The following is an 8,556-nucleotide window of genomic DNA, read 5'->3' on the forward strand; positions in this document are numbered from 1 at the left end:
CCTTAGGAAAGAGGGATCCAATAAGCAGCTCACTCACGTGTACACAAAAGGGCATGACAATCATTCATTCAATCATATTTATTGAGCTCTTAATGTGTGCAAAGCACTGTACTAAATTCTTGGGAGAGTACAATAGGACAACAGATTAATTGCTGCCCACAACACGCTCCCAGTCTAGAGGGGGAGAAAGACATTAATATAGACACTCTAGGTGTCCACCCTAACCTCTGATTTTTTGTTGATGTTGGTATTTGTTAAGCGCTTACTACGTGCAAAGCGCTGTTTTAAGTGCTGGGGAGGAGACAAGATGATCGGGTTGTCCCGCGTGGGGTTCACGGTCTTAATCCCCGTTTTACAGATGAGGTAACTGAGGCCCAGAGAAGTCAAGCAAGCCCAGGGAAAGATTCTTCTCTTGCGTTCACCTGACACTTAGCAAAAATTAAGGAATCTAGTCTGCATTTTTCTTCTCTCTTTACTAATGAGCCAGAAAACACGGGAAAATTCCAACTGAGAAGCAGCATCGCTTAGTGCATAAAGCAAGGGCCTGGGAGTCAGAAAGACCTGGATTCTCATCCCAGCTCCTGCCACTTGTCCGCCGTGTGAGCTTAAGCAAGTCACTTCTCTGTGCCTCAATTACCTCACTGTAAAATGGGGATGAAGACTGTGACTCCCATGTGAGCCGGGGCCAATGCCCAACTTAATTAGCTTGTATCTACCCACCCCCAGCGCTTAGTACAGTGCCTGGCACAGAATAAGCCCTTAACAAATGCCATTAAAAAAAACTGGCTTTAAGCACTTGGGTGAACTTCTTTCTATTTCTCCTAGTGAAGTCACCGTAAGTTCTTTCGTGGCCTAGTAGTAATGAACAGTGGAGGCTTCCAAAGCTTACGAGAGGGTGTCAGCAAGAAAAGCCGCTTAGTTTTCCTAGAAGAATTTTAAGGAGAGAATCCTTCATGATTCCTTAAAAAAATACATCGAGTTCAGTCCTGCCTTACCCAATAAATCATAACTGTTTATTGAGAGCCTACTGTGTGCAGACCGCTGAACTAAGTGTCAGGGATGGTGTAATAGAGCTAGAAGACATAATCCCTAACTTCAAGGAGTTTACCATCTCATCAGGGAGGTAGGCACAAAATGCATTTCGGATAGGAGGGAAAGAAAGAAGAGATGGCTACGTGGATGAGTAAATGCTAACATGAGAGAGTCGGCACGCCAAACTGCCCTCTTTAGCTCTCGGTGGCTTTAAAGGCATAGGTTTGGAGGCAGAGGAATAGCATCCAGGAAGCCCCTACATTTCTCCCAGCCTTGACAGTCTGTATATCCAGGATAATAATAATATTGGTATTTGTTAAGCGCTTACTATGTGGAGAGCACTGTTCTAAGCGCTGGGGTAGATACAGGGTAATCAGGTTGTCCCACGTGAGACTCGCAGTTAATCCCCATTTTCCAGATGAGGGAACTGAGGCCCAGAGAAGTGAAGTGACTTGCCCACAGTCACACAGCTGACAAGTGGCAAAGTCGGGATTCGAACCCGTGAACTCTGACTCCCAAGCCCGGGCTCTTTGCACTGAGCCACGCTGCTTCTCTAGCCACGCTGCTTCTCTAAGCAGGACTGAACTTGATGTATTTTTTAAGGAATCATGAAGGATTCTCTCTTTAAAATTCTTCTAGGAAAACTAAGCAGCTTTTCTTGCTGACACCCTCTCATTAGCTTTGTAAGCCTCCACTGTTCAATTCTACTGGGCCATAAAAGAACTTACGGTGACTTCACTAGATGAAATAGACAGAAGGATCAAATTATATCCTTAACTGGCTGTTCCTCCTTGGGTGGAGAAGTGTGCCCCTCTGATGAGTCTTTCTAAAACTTTGGTCTGGTTCACCTAGACCAACCTACTATCTTGGAAAGAGCTGAATTAGGCCCAAGAAAGATATCTGTTCCCTTTTTCTATAAAATTTCGAGAGAGGGGACGTCACTCCTATCTGGTTACTGTGGTACAGCGTCTTGCCAGAAAAAAAATCCCCAGCTCAACGTTTGGAGGTCAAAGGAGCACCTCGTCTCGATCACGAAGCCGCAGATGAATATGATTTGCCTCGGTGATGTATTCTTTTCATCTGACCTGGGTGGTAAGGTTTAATTTTCTTTCCGGTGCTGAAGAACAAAGATAGCTAGATTGTAAGCTTCTTTGTGGGCCGGAATCCTGTCCGTGAACTGTATCGTGATATATGTGTGTTTGTATAAGGTAAAGCACTTATTATGTACCAAGAACTGGTGTGGATACAGCATAATCAGGTCAGACACAGTCACTGTCGCATGTGGGGCTCACATGGGACTCACAGTCCAAGAGGAAGGGGGAACAGGTCCCTAGTTTACAGATGTGGAAATGGAGACGCGGAGAATAATAATAATAGTAATAATGGTATTTGTTGAGCGCTTCCTATGTGCCTAGTACTGTTCTAAGCACTGGGGTAGATACAAGGTAATGAGGTTGCCCACGTGGGGCTCACAGTCTTAATCCCCATTTTCCAGATAAGGTAACTGAGGCACAGAGAAGTTCAGTGACTTGCCCAAAGTCACCCAGCTGGTAAGCGGCAGAGCTGGGATTAGAACCCACAATCTCTGAATCCCAAACCTGTGCTCTTTCCACTAAGCCACGCCGCTTTTGAAAAGTCACAGAGCAAGCAAGTAGCAGAACTGGGATTAGAACCCAGATCCGCTGACTCCCAGTCCTGGGCTCTTTCCACTAGGCCACACAACTTCTCACAAACTCTGTCCAAAGTAAGTACTCCATAAATACCACTGACTGATTGGCTGATCACCCCCTGGGTAATTTTTATTAAGTTACAAGCTGCTTCCTAACCTGGCCCAAGCAAAGAGCAGAGAACGGAACTGTCAACTGAAATGGATAAATCCAGTGGTTCATCATCCTGTGCCTGGTTTTTCCCCAGGTTCATTCATTCATAATCCCTCTAAACTGAAAGCCTGTTGTGGGCAGGGAGCTTGTCTACCCAGCTGTATTGTGTAATAATAATAATAATAACGTTGGTATTTGTTAAGTGCTTACTATGTGCAGAGCACTGTTCTAAGCGCTGGGGTAGATACAGGGCAATCAGGTTGTCCCACGTGAGGATCACAGTCTTATTCCCCATTTTCCAGATGAGGGAACTGAGGCCCAGAGAAGTGAAGTGACTTGCCCACAGTCACACAGCTGACAAGTGGCAGAGCTGGGATTCGAACCCATGACCTCTGACTCCCAAGCCCGTGCTCTTTCCACTGAGCCAGGCTGCATAGAGTAAGCGCTCGGTAAATACCGATGATGGATTGATCAACGATTGAGAAGTCTGTCCAAAAGCGACTACAATCCCTTTCCATCGGTGGATGTGAGATCTGACCTTGAAATCTGGACTTCTAAGTAAATACCATCAATTGGCTGATAAAGCCTTGAGTTGACTGATCGTATCTGCCGAGTCTCTTGTACTGTATTCTCTCCCAAACACTTAGTACAGTGCTCTGCGCACGGCGAACTCTCGATAAACCCCACGGATTGACGGATCGACGCATTTTACACCATGAGCATTCGGTTGCATCTATAGGCAAAGTGTCAGACCCGATGAGCCCTCTAAGAGCTTTCCTTTAACGCGGGGTCCCTCCGAAGGACTTGGGAAGAGGGAAGAATTAAGGTTTTGAGTTTGATCTTCATTTTGAGGACAAATGCAAAACGGGAAATATTTCGGTCGCCAACAGTGAGAGCATCGATCAATCATCCGTATATATTGAGCGCTTTGTGTGCAGAGCACTACACTAAGCCCTTGGGACAGTACAATATAACAGAGTTGGGTAGGCATGTTCCCGGACCACGGTGAGCTTACGGTCTACGGAGGGAGACAGACTTTAATATAAATTATGGTTATGTATATAAGTGCTGTTAGGCTGAAAGGGGGCTAAATAAAGGGTGTATATTTAGTGAGAGGGTCACTCAGTGGGAGAAGAGGAAATGAGGACTTAGGGAAGGCCTCTTGGAGGAGATGTGCTTTCAATAAGGTTCATTCATTCATTCAATAGTATTTATTGAGCGCTTACTATGTGCAGAGCACTGGACTAAGCGCTTGGAATGGACAAATCGGTAACAGACAGAGACAGTCCCTGCCCCCTGACGGGCTCGCGGTCTAATCGGGGGAGACGGACAGACGAGAACGATAGCAGTAAATAGAATCGAGGGGATGAACATCTCACTAAAACAATAGCAAATAAATAGAATTAAGGCGATGTACAGTTCATTAACAAAATAAATAAGGTTCTGAAGGTGGGGAGAACGATCGTCTGTCAGAGATGAAGAGGGAGAGCATTCCAGACCAGAGGTGGGACGTGGGCGAGAGGTCCTCAGTGAGATAGATGAGCCCTCTCTTCCATTGCCCAAACGCTCTCTCCTTCCAAACAAGGATGTGGGGCCAAATCCCGAGCTTTTATCCATGAGGTTGATTTATTTGGTGAGGAGAACCAGCTGGCTCATCACTTCACAGCCTGGCGTTTTTAAGTATCAGCAGCCTTTGAAGTTGTTGACCTCCAGGGTCCACTGAACCTTCACCGACTCAGCTTCTCTCTCAGAGAGTTCCCAGAAATGGTAAAGGAATATCTGTTCATCTAGCCTGAAGGCCGGGGCTTTTCAGAAACCACAGAGTTCTATTTCATTAATCTTTCCATTCCACTCGTCTGTAAAGCTTCCAGGGGAAATACGTAGGCAATATGGGCAAATGAACCATGAAATGAACGACCTGTAGCTCTGAATTTTCTTTTCACCTGGCTGGGTGATTGTACAAAGTGTCAGAATGAGCCAGTGGCGTGGATGGGAGTGAGACTGCTGCTGTTGGTGCTAAGGATTTGGGGAATCAGCATGGCTTTAATGGAAAGAGACCTGGGACGGGGAATCAGGAGACCCAGGTTCTAATCCCCGATCGCCCCTTTATCCGCTCTGTGACCTCAGTCAAGTCGTTTAACCTCGCAGTCTCAGTTTCCTCATCTAGAAGATGCGCTCCTTGTTTCTTGGACTGGGAGCCCACGTGGGGTAGCGACTGCGTCTGATCATCTTGCGTCTATCTATCAATGGTATTTATTGAGCATTTACTGCGTGCGGAGCACAGAACAATAAAACAGAGTCGGTAGATGTGATCCCTGCTACACAAGAATCTAATCCCGTCTCTGCCGCTCGTCTGCTGTGTAACCTTGGGCAAGTCACTTCACTTCCCTGGGCCTCAGTTACCTCATCTTTAAGACGGGGATTAATACTGAGAATCCCAGGTGAGACATGGACTGTGTCCAACCCGATGAACTGGCACTCATTCATTCAATCCTATTTGTTGAGTGCTTACTGTGTGCAGAGCCCGTCTTGTCTTACGCTGTTCTGTCACCTCTGACCCATAGCCGCTCCTTGGACACGTCTCGCCCAGAACGTCCCACCTCCATCTGCAGTCGTTCTGGTAGTGTATCCACCGGGTTTTCTTGGTAAAAGTCCGGAAGCGGTTTACCCCTGCCTTCTTCTGTGCGGTAAATTTGAGTCTCCGCCCTCGACCCTCTCCCGTGCCGCAGATTGCCCTCCACTCGCCAGCCACTGCCCAAGCTAGGAATGGAACGGGTAGGCCTCTGCTTGGCTCTCCCTCCCATAGTAGAGACTGGTAGAATACTGGAAATTCTCCAGGTACAATCCTGAGAGGGGATTGTAACTACCGCAGCAATTTAAACAATACCTGGCACATAATAAGCACTTAACAAATACCATAGAAAGCTTACAGTTAGCACAGCAAGCACTTAATAAATACAAAGCAGAAAACTGATACTTTTAAGAAGGAAGATCCGAAGGAACTAGTAGAACTGAGATATTTGTTTAACACTTCCCCTATGCCAAGGACTGGGATAGATACAATATAATCAGATCAGACATAGTCCCCGTCCCACCTTGGGCACGCAGTCTATGAGAGAGGGAGGGTGGCAATCTTCTCTCCATTTGACAGATAAGGAAACTGGAGCACACGCATGTTAAATGACTTGCCCAAGGTCACACAGCAAGTACAAGGCGGGACCCAGAGTCTCCTGTCTCCCAGTATGAACCCTTTCAAATGGGCCATTTACTCGGGGCCAAAATGGACTCCAAACCGTTACGAGGCCCCAGGCAGGCAGTCAATATGAAGTTTCAATGTGGCCCTGGACCGAACTTTAAATTTGGTTTCTTTCCTGACCCGTAATTGATTGATTGATTCATTCAATCGAATTTATTCATTCATTCAATAGTATTTATTGAGCGCCTACTATGTGAAGAGCACTGTACTAAGCGCTTGGAATGAACAAGTTGGCAATTTATTGAGAGCTTATTGCGTGCAGAGCTCTGTACTAAGTGCTTGATTTAGTGGCTGTCTCCCCCTGCTAGATTATAAGCTTCTTGAGGGCAGGGATCCTGTTTTCCGACTCCAGTGGCCTAGTGGAGAGAGAGCATAGGCCTGGAAGTCAGAAGTCTCTGGGTTCTAATCCCGACTCTTCCACTTGTCAGTTGTGTGACCTTGGGCAAGCCATTTCACTTGTCTGTGCCTCCGTTTCTTCAACTGTAAAATGGGGATTTGATACCTGTCCTCCCTCCCACTTAGCTCCACCTGGAACAGAGACGGTGTTGGACCTGATTAACTTGTACTTACCCCAGTGCTTAGAACGGTGTTTGACACATAGTAACAGCTTCACCAATATCATGAAACGAACCAACCATCAAGTTCTTCTTACAGTGTTCCGTCTACATTAAGCAATGAGTAAATGCCTCTGATAGAGTGATTGGCTGTGGACCTGGGAAGGGGGAAAAGCAAAGGAAGCAAGGCAGGGCAACACAGAAGGGAGTGGGAGAAGAGGAAAAGGGGGGCTTAGTCCGGGAAGCCCTCTTGGAGGAGACGTGCCTTCAATAAGGCTTTGAAGATGGGGGAGTAACTGTTTGTCAGATATGAGGAGGAAGGAGGGTCCTGGCCAGAGGCTGGATGTGGGCTAGGGGTCGGTGGCGAGACAGATAAGATCGAGGCCCAGTGGGAAGGCTAGCGACACTAGAGGAGCAAAATGTGCGGGCTGGGTTGTAGAAGGAGAGAAGTGAGGTGAGGTAGGAAGGCCCAAATAGGGCTTGCAGTCTTCAACCCAGTTTACAGATGAGGGAACTGAGGCACAGAGAAGTGAAATAACGCCCTAGGTCACACGGCAGAGAAGTAGCAGAGTCAGGATTAGAACCCAGATCCTCCTGACTCCCAGGCCTGAACTCTGTCAACTAAGCCACGCCACTTGTCCACAGGGACGTGAACTGACTTGCCCAAGGTCACAGAGCAGTCAAGAGACAGAGTGGGATTACACGTTCTGACTCTGCTCTGATGAAGGCCAATCAATCCATCAGTGGTATTTATTTGCACTGATGTCTGTCTCCCCCCATCTAGACTGTAAATCATTGTGGACAGGGAATGTGTCAGTTTATTATTATATTGTAGTCTCCCAAGTGCTTAGTACAATGCTCTGCACAAAGTAAGTGCCCAATAAATATGATTGAATGAAGGATTACCTTCTCTCTATCCCAGCACTGAGTACAATGACTGGCAAATAATAAGGGCATAATGACACAATCAACATTATTATTGTTGTTATTATTTTCTGTTCTTCATTTACCTCACATGTAAAATGGGGATTAAGACTGAGTGTCCCATGTAGGATATGGACTGTGTACAACCTGATTATCTTGTATCTACGCCTGTGCGTAGAATAGGGCCTGGCACATGTTAAGTGCTTAAATACCACTAAAAAACAAACAAAAAAACAGCACCAGTCTTTCAGAGCCAGTAGCAGCCACATTCTAGAGGCCAGAATAATAATGATGGTATTTGTTAAACCCTTACTACGTGCCAAACACTGTACTAAGAGCTGGGGTGGATACAAGCACTTAGGGTTGTCCCACGGGGGGCTCACAATCTTAATCCCCGTTTTTCAGATGAATTAACTGAGGCACAGTTACCTCTCCACGTTACCTCCATGAGAAGAGGCTCAATGTTATCCCGCTTCGGAGCCAACGAGACCACGGAGCCCAAGGGCTGGACTCCGACTCCTCAGGCTGTGCTGGCCCTGAGGCAGTCGCCCTGTCCCGCTCCCACTTCTCTTCCTCAGCCTGTCTTCCGAACAGAACTCCCCGTGCCCTTTCCACCTACTGCTCCCTTGGAAGTTTATGGATCTCCCTTGTGTTAATGCGGGAATAGTTGTCTAGTCCACAAAGCAAAACAAATAAATGCTGTCTACTTAAAAGGAAATATGGAGATATTTTTTCCTTCTTATCACCAACTGAAAGTAAGAGGTATTTTATGTGGTAACTATTTTCCATCACATCCCATCCTACCATGTCATCGTCCCTCCCCACTTCTTCCATTCCAAAAAAACCGTGGGTTGGGAAATGATCTGAAATATTGGACCCGAGGTGAAGGGGGAAGCAGTTCAGTGTTCCAAGGTGAATGGCCAGCTAGTTCCATTTGTCCAAATATGGTTCTTGTTCCCTGGTTCCTTCA

At 46.6% G+C, this 8,556-nt stretch overlaps 1 non-coding gene across 1 annotated transcript; it reads right to left on the minus strand.

The window, feature by feature from the left end:
• Positions 1-5,570: 5,570 nt before the first annotated feature.
• Positions 5,571-5,708, minus strand: LOC114813384. Its single transcript, XR_003761105.1, has one exon. It is a non-coding gene; the product is annotated as a small nucleolar RNA SNORA7 (small nucleolar RNA).
• Between the last annotated feature and the right edge of the window lie 2,848 nt (positions 5,709-8,556).

Source organism: Ornithorhynchus anatinus, chromosome 7 (genome assembly GCF_004115215.2).
Source record: "Ornithorhynchus anatinus isolate Pmale09 chromosome 7, mOrnAna1.pri.v4, whole genome shotgun sequence".
Classification (NCBI taxonomy): domain Eukaryota; kingdom Metazoa; phylum Chordata; class Mammalia; order Monotremata; family Ornithorhynchidae; genus Ornithorhynchus; species Ornithorhynchus anatinus.